Here is a 15956-nt window from a genome sequence, read left to right as displayed (position 1 = left end):
AAAAAAGTAAATAACCACAATAATTATTGTATAAAAATTGATGTTGTCTTTGTTTTTTGTTTTTTTACTTACGAATAATTGTTTGCACTGCTACATTTTTGTTCATTTTTTTCTTTTTCTTTTTTCTTTTTTTTTTTTTTTTTTACCCCTTGCTTCCAAAACAAGTATGCAAGTATGGCATGGGAAAAGCTCTGTCCAAAGTGCTGAGAAAGGCTTGAGTTCTCAGTGACAGCAGAGCAATGCATTCTGGGAGAGCAGAGCGACAGTTACCCTCTGAGACGAAGGATACTAGCTCATAAAAGAAGCAAAATAAGCCAATCAACTGGACTTTCCACACTGGTTGGTACTCAGGTCAAAGACAGTACAACAGAGGAAGCAGAGGGTCAGTAGCGTTGATGTTAAGGCTAACGTAGCCACTGTTAGCCTGCCCCAGTCCATTTAAAGTCCCCAGACATGAGCCCGAACAGCCCAGTGCATACCGACATACCAGGCTGATGGTTGGCGCCCATGAGCAGGGCCCCAGTGTGGAGCCCACCCAGGACTGTCCAGCTCCACCATGCCCACCTTCTGCCTTCCTGCCCAGCCCTGGCTAAGGATCAGAGGCAGGCCGCACGTCAGGGGACAGCCCTAATGATGGCTACAGCCGGGCCATCCCTTTCAAGCCTCACCCAGGAGTGCTATTTGGACTAATGCTATTTCCTGCAGATAAGAGGCCTTTTTACTTATTTGTCCTCATCAGATGTTTGGGAGGTCGTAGTAAAAAGCACAGCGTGATTCAGATTTCATCATCATCCTCTTCTTCTTCTTCAGCAGGTTGATAATGATTTGATAACTTGTTTATGATACATACAAAACGAAATTTACTCGATATAACGCCTACAATTCATTGCTTTATTTTCCTCTATCCAGCTATCTCATCAGATTATGTGACCCCCACCAGGACTTAAGTAGCCTAATGATGCATGTGTTATGTGGTTACTTTACTCACCGAAGACCCTAATAATTGCTTCCAGCTTTAAAAAGATGTTGCAGATAGCTAGCTACGTGTGTTCTGTGGTGGATTTTTCATGTTCATTTTTTGGTTTGGCTCACAACCCCTGGCTATTTTGAATGCTAACTGGAACAATAATTGGAATTTGTACAATCATGTTTTGAAAGCACCAACTGGTTTCGCCTGTAATGAAGGATTTCTGGCCTTGATTAGCAATTTTACATTATGACCCCAGTACTCAGCTGTCTCACACTCTAGTACCCGTGTACTGATTATGCTTTTGTATGCATTCATCTGTTTATATTTGTTAGCTATTAGTAATATATTTTCTTTTAATAATAGTGATGTATAAAATCATTCTCCAAAAGCATGCTTAAAGTAAATGCCTCCACTGTATTTATAGAGATAGTATTTTTTGCCTGCAATGTCCAATAGTAATAAACTTATCTTTCTTGTATTTCTGTTTCTTAAATGTGAATTGATTCCAAGTGCTCCCTTTTTTAAGTGCTTACATACCCCCCAGGTTCTTTGTAACCCTGATTGAGGTGAAATAAGCATTTAATCAAATATTTCCAAAATTAAATTTGCGGTAGATGTGTGTATGATTTTAGGAGTATGTTGAAAATGATCTAAAACAAATTAAATGTTTCCATTGATGTGGATATGTAAACAGGCATGGATATTTGCAGCATTCTAGTACTTGTATTGGTATTTTCTAAAAAATGTCACAAATGGACTTCCTGTCTGAAGAATGTGTGCGTCATGAAGTAGCAGCTGGCTGCAGTGAGTGAGTGCTCTGTGCATGTGCCTTCTCTTTGTATTTAGGATGTTTTCTGAGGCTCACTGTGCTTAAGGCCAGTGGTGTCGTCAGTGGCTCTGCGTGATGTGAAGATGGCCGACCAAACATCCATCCACGTGTCCCTGATCACAATCATTCATAAAGTCAGCCAACCCCACCCTATGTTGTCCCTTATCTTTATTCCAGCCTTCTCTGTGGACATTAGCGAGCAATGGGAAGTCCCGGCAAATGTAAACACACTCAGGAGCGACAGTGGCTTAGGTTTTGTTGTTGTGTCCATAGGCAAGACATTTCGTCCATATGAATGTGTTAAGTATGTAAATAGTCAGAGGTAATCGGAGGGACTGATGTTGTAGAGTGGCAGTCTAGATTTTAATTTTTTTTTCTGTCTACACCATACATATAAGCATAACACTATACATATAAGCTAAATTATTGTGCTGTAATGTAGGTAATTCTTTCCATCTTAAGTCTAGGTTTTAGTGTGCGTTCAGCTTATGCTTTTATTTTTACCTCTCCTTAAACTCACATACGTATGGCTAGAGGTTAGCAGTGCAAGTGCACACCTTCACAGCTGTAGCTGAAGTTGTAGCTGTTTTTCACATTACTTCACCACTTATTTATAGTGGCCTACACAAGCAGGCGAAGGGTGTGCTGAGTCAGACTCCAACTGTAAGACTTATCAGCTGCAAACAGAGAAAAATACCTGATAGGCGTGAAAGAATAAATCAAACAAAATGATAATATGCATGAGGAAGTGATGGGTAGATTTATGGATTAACTTTAACTGTAGCTGGAAATCCAAGGAATGTTGTCCCATATAAATATTGGTGTATAATGAGGTAATTATAGCATACACGGATTTAACTGTCACCTGAGTTTTGCATCTTGTTTTACCTCAAGCAAGGGAAGTTCTGCCACCAGTTTTCCTAGTGTGTAACTGTCATTCATTCCTTGACTACTGGTCTACAGCCAATGCAAACTTCACTTTCTAACTCGTAAGTCCAGTCTGCAGGTTCATTACCAACACCTTTTTTCTTTGCTTGTTATTTCTGTACTATGGCATTATATAAGTTAAGCTTTTGTATATTTTATTGTGTCCAGATATATTTGTTTAATGTGATATCTCATTGAACAGGTTTTTAACTGTTCAAAAAAATAAATCAAAACTTGTTTTCAACAATTTGTCTTCGAGTCAACATAATCATTTGCAAACCCTCTTGACAACATATACAAGAACAACCACAATATATTTCAACTTACACCTTCTCCAATTGCCACACTTTTGGTGAAGGTGGGTGAAGTGTCATGCCCAAGGGAACCAATATTTTCAAAACTGTTCATTTGTTGTCAGTGGTTGTCCAAGAGCATATTTAATGTCTTTTTCTATCATGAGTACTGTCAAACATATAGGAAGGCCTTTACCCAAATAGGCTTGTGTTGCTATTTGCTTCAGCACTCACACATTCTTTAGACAACTTTATATGAATGGGATTTTTCAGGCTACATTCATTTTTGTTTTTTGTTTTTTTTGTTTTTTTGTTTTTTTTTTGGAGTGAGCAGAAGTGCTTATATCTGTATGTCTTCTGTAAAGTGTGAACAAAGAGTTGCTAAAGTCTCTGTGCATGAGTCAGTTGAATTTCCACTGAGGTAAGCTGTCACTCTCCTCACCATAGCACTAGTTGCAACACTAGCTTATATGCACAGTCACCAATTACCATAACAACACAGTCAGCCTGCTTGTGTGTTTGTATGTACCTCAAAGCTCAAGGGACACAATGCATTTCTATTAATATGAATAAATATGAATAATATATTAATAATACTTCTTACTACTGACATTAAAATTATTTTTGTATTTTTGTATTATTTTGTGTCGCATTTATTGTGGTTAATAATGATAATAATCACAATGAATGTTTAAGTCCTCTGATCTGAATAAGAGTATCTCTTCTGCTTCATTCTTTGGCCACAGGAAGTGACAGTGATGACAAAGGGGAGGGAGTTCTGACCCTGACCCTGAAAGCTGTGGTGCAGTTGATGTGTACCTTTGGGCACACATACAGTATGTGAGTCTGGCCTTGTCTCTGCCCACACTGCACACTGCCCCTCTATAGTGAGCAGCTTCACTCGAGTGTATGAGCTCCAGCTAACAGCCTTTCACACTTCCCCCTTACTGTCTGTGCTGGCTGTGGCTTCCTTCCTTTTGACACTGGGCTCTGTGGGGGAGACAAGGGGGGGCCAAGATGGCCGGACATGCTCCAATCAAACAGACAAGGAACAGGCCACTACTGCTACTGTCCACGGTCATCCGGAGCCACCAGCACATGACATCATTCCTGTTTGTACAACAGGAAGAGCAGGAAGCAGAGGTGCTGAGCAGTGAACATGCGCTAGTCTTACTTGCTCGTAGGACCATGGTAAAACAATGTCTCTGTCTAAACCAGTCCGAGTAACTTCCTCCCAAGTTGACTTGATTTCTTGGTAAAGGCCTGTGTGCAGCAGCTGTGCTGTGCAGTACAGTGGTGTACACTTGCCTGTGCTGATCGATAATGAGGCTGCTGTGAGTGAGGCTGTGGCAGCAGCTGCACAGCTGTCCTGCAGCACTGATCCTTTCAGAGATCCTCTTTACTCCTGCCTGACTTCTGCTGTCCACATCCGCCTCTGGAGCTGCACAGCAGGCATCATCTGTCTGTCTGGGCCTGCTTTTGACTTCTCGCTCATTCTTTCCAAGTCAAATTGTCCATCTGTCTCCACTGTTACTCCACTGTTCGCTTCGTGCTCATTCTCACCCAGCTATTCTGCTGCTGTCTCCAGTGCCACATCTCAAGATGGACTTTCCTGTTTCTTTTGGGTGCCGTTGTAGCCTTTCTTTCTTTTGCCCAATGCGTCCCTTCTGTCCCAGTGTTCTGTGGAGACCATTCCTCTTTTGCGCCTTTGTTGGGAGCATGTTTCAGTTTCTCCGCTCCGGCCCCGTTTTGCCACTCGCTCTTATTTCTGCACAATTTCCATCTCGCCCTTTGTAACTCTGTTGCAATCAAAAGTATGCCCCTTCTTTGCCCCTATACTGTATCTTTTCTTCCCTTTTCTTTGGCCTAACTTCTCATTCTGCAGTATTTTTTTCACAGGTGTCTGTAAGGCGGGGATTTACATTTTCTCAGGACAGGCAGCCATGGAGAGAGGCCTGCTGGCAGATCAAAGACTGCGGCTGTAAAACGATCTGAAAGAGTCCGGCATTAGCATCCATCAGGGTACCTTGAAAGCTCCCTGGTCAGCCGGGAGGGAGGCTGAGGCCCCCCAAAGTGAAAGCCCAGTCTGGAGCGGGGTAATCGACGCAGGGAGGAGGAAGGCTGTATAGAGGGACAGAGAAGGGATGAATAACTGGCGACTTAGTTAAAAACATGAAGAAACTATTTCCAGGAGGGAGGAAAATTCCCATAACAAGCTGCAAATGTTTGTATTCCTCCTGCGCATGGCCCCCCTCGTCTCTTCCTCTCTGTGTCTTCCGCTATCCATCAGATTTCTCCTTTACTGCTCTGCGACTGTAAGCGGAGAACATCTCCATCTGTGCACCATCTCCACTGAGAGCACCAGGCCTAGACGTTTACTGCTCCACCCTGCACACTGTACTCAGGGTCACGTCTGGTCAGCATGGGAACACTGAGGAGAAGAGCGGAGTGTGGGAAGAAGACAGTCATGTTACTAATGAAAGCTACTCTGGGTACATGTGTAATAAAAAGTATAACACCCAAAGAGCTTTACATTGCATTATTTAAATTACTTGTAGCCAAATCTGCCTTAGGGTAGACTGTCAAAAGTGAGACTGCCAATTTGTGCCATTGCCCCTTTCAGCCGCCATCAACACACGCACACATCACTTTCATACTACGCAAAGTCAACCGGTCATACCAGTCTAAATAACAGCAGTTTATACATTTCTTTGGTTGTGCTGCATATTGTTAAATGACACAGAATCACACGGCGGCACCTAACAACCTAAAATGCTGTTAAAGTTGGTCTGATGCTTTACTTGTTCGGGATTCAAAATGCATTCATTATGAGGTCTATTTTAGTTAGTTTCCCGATTACTAAAATGGCTGCGTTTATTCTTTTATCTTGCATACTACTGCAGAGTTTGTTGAAGGCTGTATTTGCAAAGAATGGTCAGCAGGCCACTCTTTGAGGCTAGTGGACGTCACATTTAGAGACACAGACAGAGGGCGACAGAAGGAAACAGAGCTGTCCAGTGCAGGGATGAGTTCCTTCTCTGTTTAGGAAAAAGGATGTGATCTCACAAGTTAAAAATCCAACGTATGTCGCTTGCCACTCATGACTTAATCCAGGCTTCTCTTTGTGCACAGCGCCCTCCCCTTCTCCTCTCACTCGCTCTCGCTCTCTCCAGCTCCTCCTATCTTATTATCTGTGGGTATAGCGTATAGCTTAAAGGGCCCATATTACACTTTTCTTCTTATCTATGCAATAATGTTGTTTCCTCATCAAAAACATTCCCAGAGTTCTGTTTTGTTTCGTTCAGACATGTTCATTCATAACACAGAAATCATACATATTTAGGTTGTGTTCTTTTCACAAACAGAACAAAACACTCTGTTCCACCTCGTGATGTCATGTGGTAATACAGGAAGTGCTTCACTGTGTTTTTAAACTCCATACACCTTAACTAGAATCATTTGGATAATTTCAGCAGCGGAATTGCCAGTCTTTATTGAACAAAAAGTAAAAGGTAATTGTTAACTTGAAAACTACAACTGCAACAATATGACATTGCAAGATGGAACAGAGCATTTTGAGCTTTGGAGATGAAGACAGACTAATGAAAAATGGTTTTCTCAAACATGTGTTAATGAAACAACAGACAACACAAGGTGTGTTGTATGACACTATAACATGTGTTTAAAGCTCACAAGAGTCAATTTTGCTTAATATAGGAACTTTAAGTGTGTTTGTAGTTTGATTTTTACATGCAGAAACATTCATAATTTATTATTTTGGTACCTGAAGTATCTGAAGCCGTTTAGTTCAGTTAATTTAATTATGTAACAACATAAAAAGCTTTCACAGATGAATGTTGTCGTTGTGTCCTTGGGCAACACACTTAACCCACCTCGCCCTGTGTATACTGGCGTATAAATGTGTGTGTGAATGGTTGTGTAGTTCTTTGATGTAAAGCGCTTTGAGTGCCTTGAAGGTGGAAAAGCTCTATATAAAAATGTGACCAAAAAGATTATGATTTTCATGTATGTTCACCGCATCTTTTGATTTACTGTAGGTCCCATGTATGCTTTTCCTGTTGTTGCATTTCAGTTCAATAATATTGAACACCTTTCTTTACACTGAGTTGTTCATTATTAGGAGTTTTAGAATGATGTGTTGTTGTGACATTACTTTATATTATTTTTATTTACAGCCCGCACAGTTTTTTTGTTGAAGCCGATCATATTCAAAACTGTATTTGCTGTAAATATTCCCATAACATACCGTCTGTCAATTACCAGCTGCAACGGTTTGTGCTTGTGTTCTTAAAATGAAACAATCTGTTGTTTTCCATTAAGACAACTCTATTCACAGACATGATCCAAAAACATAGCTTTTCTCTGCTTTATATGTAGCGTCTATAAGGGGGCCTTGTAAAGAGTAGTGGGAATGGGCATATGGCTGTCTTAAAACTAAACAATAGTGTTGACAGGCAAAATGACTGTCCACTAATCTGGGAGCTTCCTGGTCTAACTGTATGAAGGCAGCAGCCTGTTGATGTTTTTGTGTCTTATTTTGGTGTGCAGCAGCTGTGATGGTCTGCCTTGACTGTGGGCACATTTACCGTCACTGCCCAACCTATAGAAGCCACCAAAACAGTAGTGAAGCATTCTTAGCTTCCTGACAACCAACTGGTATTTTGTGCAGTGTGCATATTGTTTATACAGGGCTGATTTGTGGTAAAATGTATGTTTTGTCCATTTTACATAGCACAGGTGGATGCAAGCCTCGTTAGTCTGGTTTGCATGTCCTCTTTTTCCCCTCTGTCTATTGAATTGAACTTATGTGAAATGCTACATTTGCATACAAAATCATAATCATAAAGAAACGCAGTGAAATATTACAAACTCAAACATTATTTTTATGAGCAAGAGCAGTTACAGATGTGTTTTTTTTAACTGTTGTCCATGCATTCATTTCCTGTGTGGGCTGAGAGAGTTATTATACCTACCAACCAAGTTCAACCTTATAATACAACCTGAGTAACTGGACTTGTCTGATCTCTTCTGGGTAACAAGATCATCAACTGTCTCTACACAATGCTAAAAAAGAAAATGAAAGTGATTGTAGTGAATGCAGATATACAGCTAATGATAAGGATGACTTAGTGTGTGGGAGTTTTGTATTGAGACGTTGACCACACAACGTGCCCTCATCCTCATGCTCTTTGCCCTGAGGAATTTGTCTCACCATGGTCCTTATCAGGTGCTGGGTGTGTTTTGTCTGAGGGGCGTCTGAAGAGGGCTTACTGTAACCACCGACAAGACTTCAAACACCTTTGTCCATAGCCCCCCTCTCATCCTGTCATTGATTGCACTGTGTGTGTGTATATAGGTTGTGTTCACGTTATATGTCATAATTTCAGTTGAAGAGCAGAGGTCTGTAAATGTCTTTGGGAGATTAACTATTTTGGAAAAAGGTTAGGGAAAGGGTTAGGGACTGGCTCCACAAAGTTGTCGTATTAATCTTATGGCTTATTCAAATGACAACAATCGAGCGTTGAATAATGGAGCCACATTCTGAGACTGTTGTGACAAAATGATTTCACTTTTGTTTATTTATGTTGACAGAGAACACTTTGAACTTTGTGTCATGTTTTGTTTCATGTGGATAGGCCCAGTAATTACAGAACTATTAATCGTGAACCACATCAACAAATGTGGAATCTGACAGTTAAACAGACGATTTCCACCATGAAATTCAAACCATCCACCTCAACTCCTTAACCCTTAATTAAGTAAGCCTGAATCTTTTGTTAATTAACTATTGATTAACTATTTGTTCATTTTGAGTTGGGCGTTTCTTCATGGTGTAGTTTTTATAAAGTGTAACTGAATGTGGTGAAGAAAACTGGCATGAAATACTACATTACTGATTTTTCTGTGATCCTTAATATCTTCTTCTTAATAACTTCATCATATTAAGGATTACATATAGTTCAAATGTTTGAGTCATGCCTTGTTCTCCAGTTCCAAACCTGCAAAAAATCACAATACATAAAATCAAATGCTAAATAAATACAGCAATCACTCAATCAAACCATTTTTTGTGAGAGATGCATTAGTGTGATATTGTCAGTTCAATTAGAAAGATGTTTATTGTTTTACTAATTTTCCATGGACACTCCTCGCTGCTTTCCAAAAACCTCCCCATGATTGCTGTCTGTTAAAACTCACTGACCGGCTGTGAATTACCCCTGCCCACTTAAAACTTCAAAACTATCACTTGACACCACCCCTTTGCCCTGTCCTGCAGTTAGTCAGCACTGAAGCCCCCTGCCCCTTTTGAATGAATAGGAACTACCATTGGGGGCCTCTTTTTTCTGCACCCTCCTCCATGCAGGAAGTCTGTTGTTACCTTGTTCCCAGGCCTTACCTCCTGTAGCAGCCGCCGCCTTGACCCATAACATTCAATTGATTTATCCCTGATTGTCTGACTGCCTCTGGTGCAGCTCCTCAATTGGCTCCATATGAGAACAGTGCCGAAAGGTCATCTATAACAATCATTTTCAGTGGTTCATTATTCCCAGGCCAAACAACTCAAAAAGACCCAATTTCCTACCGCGTTGTTCATAAAAGTGACATATGGCCCAAAGCTGGAAAAGCTTTCCTATAATGGGCTAGCCTATGCCACACAATGGTCTTTTAGTGTGGCCCCGCTTGGGCTCATTTACCTGTTACTCCTGCCACCTTCTCCATATTTTTTTTCCAAACATGAAGCGTGTAAAGGAGCAGTCTGTCTTTGTTTGGCTTAATCCCAATACTTAACCACAAAAGTAAATCCAACCAAATATTTACCAGATCGCAACAGACAGGGGCTAGAATAGGGTTACATTTCAGCCCACACAAACCTACCATCCTCTGGTATTGATGGACATCGATAACCCCCTCCAAATCTGTACTTCTCTTGCTGAGGAAGTGGCTGTGTGATATATGTGTGGCTTGGAACAACAGCTGAGAGCACGACTTGGCTGAGCCTCCTCACTGACACAAATGTGCTTTCCTCATATCTTGGCTCTTTGTCATGAATGACCTCTTTCATTTTCCCCACCTTCAATTATAAACTACTCAGCATTTGAAGGGAAAAAGGACATTTTTTTCCCTGAAAGGGCTTTTCTCATATTTGTTTCCACTCCTAGTGTGTTGGCAGGAGTGTTCTTCATTCCAGTAGCTGGGTGCCTGTTTGCATGGTGGCTTGCAGGCTGGATTGCGTGGGGTGGTGGGTGGATGAGTATTTTCAAAGATGTTTAAAGCGTGCAATTTTATTCCAAAACTTACTGTGCCTCCTATGACTGGATTAAACTTTAGTTGATGTTTGTGCGAGCATATTAACAAGTTCACACATTGGGTATTATGTAAACACCTAACAATGCATTCATTCTAATTGCTGAATATGGTTTAAAATCCTTTTTCCCTTGCTATCATTACCTTCAATAAAAATGTATCAAACTGTTGTCAGTCTCTAGATTAAAGCTAATGATTTTTTTAACAAATGAATGACTAAACAACTAATATTTTCCCTCATGTGGAAATGAAAATCATCCAGCCCGGAAGTGTATGTTCACCTATAAGCCTCTGGTGGATTTAATCTTTGTCAGTTCATTCATTGCAATGTCACTTCGACCACCAATTTATCTTATAAAAATAGGGGGCCTAACCCCCATCTCCCTGGGCCATCTTTCATCCTGGTTTTGCGGCCCTCCCAGATGTGTCTCTAATCTCTCCCTTGTGTCTCTGAAATGTCAGCGCAGAGCAGCGAGCATGTACTTGCTCGCTATGGATTTCCCATGGAATGTGCCATTTTCGGTTCAGCCGCCGTACGTTGCCTGTTTTGATAGGCGGTGATTATGGAGTATTTATTTTCCTACTGGGCGTGGGAAACCAACCTGTTAGTACACTACCATTGTGCATTTTCTTTCAAAGATTTGACTCACATATTGACACGTAAACTTCCGCCCACACACACATTAGATATTGGCGTATGGCCCACTACTACATGTAAATGTAACACATTCTTTACAGGTCAGGGCCATATAAGATTTACTAAACGTGTATTCAAACATGTCTCAAAGGTTGTGGGGGATTTTCAGAGGCTAAAGAGCAGTCTATGAAAAGTTGTTTAAGTACAGCAATGACTGTTGCTGTGTTATAAAGCTCAAACACAAATGGAGTATAACAGGGCTAAAACTGGGCTAAAACTGTTTGCAAAGATTGAGCATGGGTTCTACCTACCTATGTCTAACTTTGTATTCATCAAAATGAATGTAGTGCCAAAAAAGAAGTATTAATGAATTTAGATGACAGCACATATGTCCATTTAAAAGAGTTTTGCCTTGCTGTACCATTTATCTTTTAACACTCATTTTCCTTTGGACAAGTGTTTATTTTAGCTGTCTTTGATGTCTGCCCTGTAACAGGCCCATGTGCTTGTTGTAGTGTGCATACCTTTTCCTGTTTGTTTGCATTTGGGAGAGGGGAGCCTTAACAAGTCGACGAGGTTAAGCCCCAAATATCTGACTTATTGGTTAAGATATGGGTCTGGACTTTTAGTGGAGGAGGGGTCAAACGCAGGGAAAGAGAGAGTGAGTGATAGAGGGAGGAAGAGAGCGAGGCCCCCTTTCGAGAGAATTCCCCTCATGTCGGGTCATTGAGAGACACAGGAAATGCTTGACCTCGCACCCTGCAAAATGTCCACAGCAGCTCACTTGTGTTAAAGGTGTAATTGGGCATAATTGAGAGCTGGCAAAGGCAGAGAGAGGAATCAAGTTTGCGTGCTCTACGTGCTTTCCTTGCCAGTCTGCCAATGTCCTGCAAAGATTTTCTGCAAATACCACGGCAACAAGGATCCTTTTAGCTTGTAGCTGCAAAGCCTCACTAGAGGCCAGGGATGTGCCAAAATCAAATGCTGAATTGTAGTAAAGTGTAAGAGAAATCTCAATAATAACTTTGGAGAAGCCTCCCAACCCAGTTATTTACTCAAGTTATGTATTAGTATTTTTGCATAACCCAACTTTACTTGTGGGAAGCTGTATCCCCTTTTATCAACTGTGGACCAATCAGAGCTGAAGCAGAGTAAATACTCTTATCATGCTACATTATATATCAACATCATCATGATCATCATTATCATCATCATCACCATTCTTAAATCACATGGAATCAAAAATACCGGTACTGTATTTATTGTCCACACCCCCATAGGATTCACAGGAGTTGTCGGGGCGTCAGTCTAATACAGCACTCTCTACAATCATCAAAATTATTCTTAATCAGAATATATTTTGGACTAATGAAAAGCAATTAGTTTATCCCAAGCCAAGAAATCGGCTACATTGGCAAAAAAGAAATAAAAAGAAAAAACGTCTGTGGATTAAACCCTGTTTGTTAAGACCACAGGAGCTGTATATTTGCTCCTCAGTGTGATCTGAAGGTAAGAAGCCTGTTACAGTTATTGTAGCGATGATGATAAATGAAAAAAAAAAAAAAATGTACAAACTCTGTGTTTGTGTCCGCCGCACTATTTCTATAGTTTAGGAGCTGTCACTAGGCAACGAAGCTTGTAGCAGACTGACTGCTCTGACTGGCTGTTGTAAATGTGATCACAAGCAACAATCGTAAAATTGGACATGTTGAAACCTTACAAAATTCAACACATTAAACCAAAGTAAAAACTGTAGTTGAGCCAGGTGGTGCATAATTCTTTGTAAATCACATGCTTTGTCTGATCAACTTGAAATATGAATCACTCGTACACTGGATGAGCATGGATACAACTGTATAATACTGTGGAACATTTGCAATGGGGAGCCACAGTCAGCTGCTCTATCACATTGCATCACTTACCTAATATTCACCACATTTTTTGAAACACATTCCACACATTAGACCAAGTAAAAATTAGATTAGACCAATGTCATATTTTATGTTGTGTGAAGTGAGTGTGGCTATCACAAATTGCTTGCTAATTACTTTTAATTCTTTGTAAATTGCACTTCTGTTGTCTGATCATGTTAAACCTGGATCACTGTGCTGTTGGGGCTAAGCCAAGGCAGGTGCTTTTGCAAGGAAGGGTGATGCATGCCGAGACAAGGGCCTTTATCGCCTCTTGTGGTTTTACATTTATTAATTTACCATATTTTTATACTTAGCAGTATTTTGATTAACTGCAATCTTTGATGCCAACCAGATTTTTAACTGCAAAACAAGACAAAAAATATATTTTTTCTTGCCATAAATATTTTTGGGACTTTTCTCTTTAAACCTCTTGTCTAATTAAAAAAGACATCTGTGTGTCTTAATTTGTTTGCCATGCTCTGAATAAGAGATGAAGGCATGTATGCAAGGGTTTGGACATGGACATGTGAACCGCGTTTGAGATAAGAAGGTCAGAAGAACCAGTGTAGTGTTGCTCAGCTTTGAATCCTGACCTCTCACCTTGACATCGGTCTTCAATCCCGTCTTTGTGCGACCCATAAGGGGAGACCTCAGGTGATACCAGCATGTCAGGCACAAATGTCACGCCTGTAGACATCTTCTTATCTTCAGATGGATCATATACTGCGCCTGGTGTTGAAGTTTGTTTTTTATCCTCTAAGACTAAAGTAAGTGGAAAGCTACTTCCCCTGCAAGAGCACAAAGGAATGCACTTTCGTTCAGCTCGTCATTCATAAGAAATAAAGCATCAGCCCACATGCAGGGATTCCAGTGAGACGACCATGGGGGTCCGAAAATGTTGGGTAAGAAAATCTGCTCTGTAGACAACATACTTATTTTGCTCTATACGGCCATCTTTCTAACTTCCTTTTTGATATGATAATATCAAATGATATTTGATATGATATGCGAATTTCAGCAATACATGTTTTTCTGTAGAGGGTGGTGGTTAGATTGTGGAAGTGAACTTTTTTAACTATAGATACACAACATCATTTTCCCTTCCCCGCAAAGATTAATGTTAACACAGCTTAGTATAAACGTGGCTATTTTTGTAATACACTATTTTAATAGGCATACTCCTGATACTTTATGATATTTGTTAATTCATAATTTGTAACATTTAAGAGCTACAGCCAATTTGTGTAATTTGATGTGCTAGAGTTAGGGGGATCCATAAAGTTTAGCAAGCAATGATCTGTAGGTTAGTCTACATTGATTAGCTGAAGGCAAAAGTTCCCAGAGCAGGAATGGGAGGTCTCTGAATGGAGCAGAGTGGACACAGGGGAGGGTTGGGGGTGTTCGCAGAGAAGTCAGAGAAGCCAGTGATCACTCAGGAGGTCTGGAACTCTGACCTTTGACCTCAGAGCGGAGTGGATGCCACCATGGTGAAAATGTGAGAGGTGAGGTATGCAGGCTCCTGGAGGCCTGACGGAAACCATTCCACCCTATGATGAATGGGATGTTAGCATTGACACAAATTGGCCCATAATAATGACACAAGGCCGCTAAGCACACAGAGGCTGAGAGACGGAGTGAAAGACAGATGTGATGAGAAGGAGAGAGAGAGACAGAGGAGGTTTAGCCTCATCCAGTGGGACAGACTACAGATTTACGGCAATGGGTACCTCTGCTGTTTTCACTGCTATCTCCAGAGCACTGGGATGGTGAGAGGAAAGCCCTTTACAAACATGCACGCTCACACAGACCTCAGCCTGCTCTGTTGCAGATTGCAAGGCTATTGGCACACAGTCACGCCCACTTTTCCCATCTGGGGCGATACTTCCAGGGCCCTAGTGCTGAGTGTGGCTGGGTCAAGTGTTTGTCCAGAGGAGCAGGTTGGGTGATTTTCTTTTACTTTTCTCTATAGTTGAGGTGTGCATTGGATCGTTGGCGTGTGGAGAAAAGCTAATTAGCTGCGACTATAAAGAACTCCACAGTAACCAAGTTGACCAGAGATTGTACAATTTATCTGGAAGAGATATCAGACATCAGATGTCAGATGATTATGAAATGATGAAAACTCTATATCTGTTTTTTGAGAAGGTAATACCGCACCTTCTCATTTTGCATGTTTAAAGCTCAGTGTTACATTTAGTGCAACAGACTAAAAATAGATTTTGACTTTTGAGGCTGAATCAGTGAGGAGCATTCTTTTTATAGCTTTTGCATGACAGCATGTTGTTCTGTCCTTTTTTCCACTATATTCAAGACAAGGCAACCCAGTGTGTTTGGGGAAACACATGTATTAGATTAGAAATGTTGAGCAGTCACACTCCTGTCAGTAATTGAAATGTGATTTTGAATGAGCTAACATGATTACAGCTGTGGGGTAGGAGGGGGCCAGTTAAAAGGTGAACGCCAGTCTGTGATGTGCTCCTGCCTCCCTTGTTCCAAACAGACATTCCAAAAGTAATGGAACATGAATGGATCTGCTGCCTTCACGTTAACAAGCAAAATTACCAAAATTCGGTTTAAGCTAGTGCAAGTGCTTTAAGCTAGTGTTTAAGATAGAAGTAGAAAAACATTTCATCTAATCATCAAAATGTATTATTTAAGGCAATGGTTGAGAATGCACTGTAAAGTCAAGTTAGTCTCATCATTGGGACTTAAAAGAACATATTCCTTTTACTTTAGAACAGGACTGTAGTTTGACGGTCAAGAATACATTTTTATTATAAACGTTAATAGGAACAAAACCTTGTCAGCATGAAAAAAATAAATTTACCCCCTTTTATGTACAATTGTGTTTATTTTACCAACAAGAAATGAGAAAAAGGACTACATATACAACAAAAAGGATAGTTATGTTATTATGTTATTATGTTATGCAAGTTCCAATATTTTTGCATCTGTCATAAGAGGAGGATTATCATGTTAAACACAATCTTTAATTTGATTTGTGAAGTGTTAGTGGTCAGTGGAGTATACTCTGAGGTTAGTGCTTATTGATGACTGTAAC

The 15956-nt window shown here is 40.5% G+C and overlaps 1 long non-coding RNA gene across 1 annotated transcript in view; it reads left to right on the top strand.

Annotated features, from left to right (window-relative positions):
- LOC129456347 (uncharacterized) overlaps positions 1 to 5476 on the top strand; it is a 71047-nt gene extending 65571 nt beyond the window's left edge. The window contains exon 3 of the long non-coding RNA XR_008648722.1: positions 4919 to 5476. This is a non-coding gene — a long non-coding RNA (uncharacterized LOC129456347). The remainder of the gene's footprint in view (positions 1 to 4918) is intronic.
- The last annotated feature ends 10480 nt before the right edge of the window (positions 5477 to 15956 follow it).

This window comes from Periophthalmus magnuspinnatus, chromosome 6 (genome assembly GCF_009829125.3).
Source record: "Periophthalmus magnuspinnatus isolate fPerMag1 chromosome 6, fPerMag1.2.pri, whole genome shotgun sequence".
Taxonomy (NCBI): domain Eukaryota; kingdom Metazoa; phylum Chordata; class Actinopteri; order Gobiiformes; family Gobiidae; genus Periophthalmus; species Periophthalmus magnuspinnatus.
This window is presented reverse-complemented; position numbering and strand designations above follow the sequence as displayed.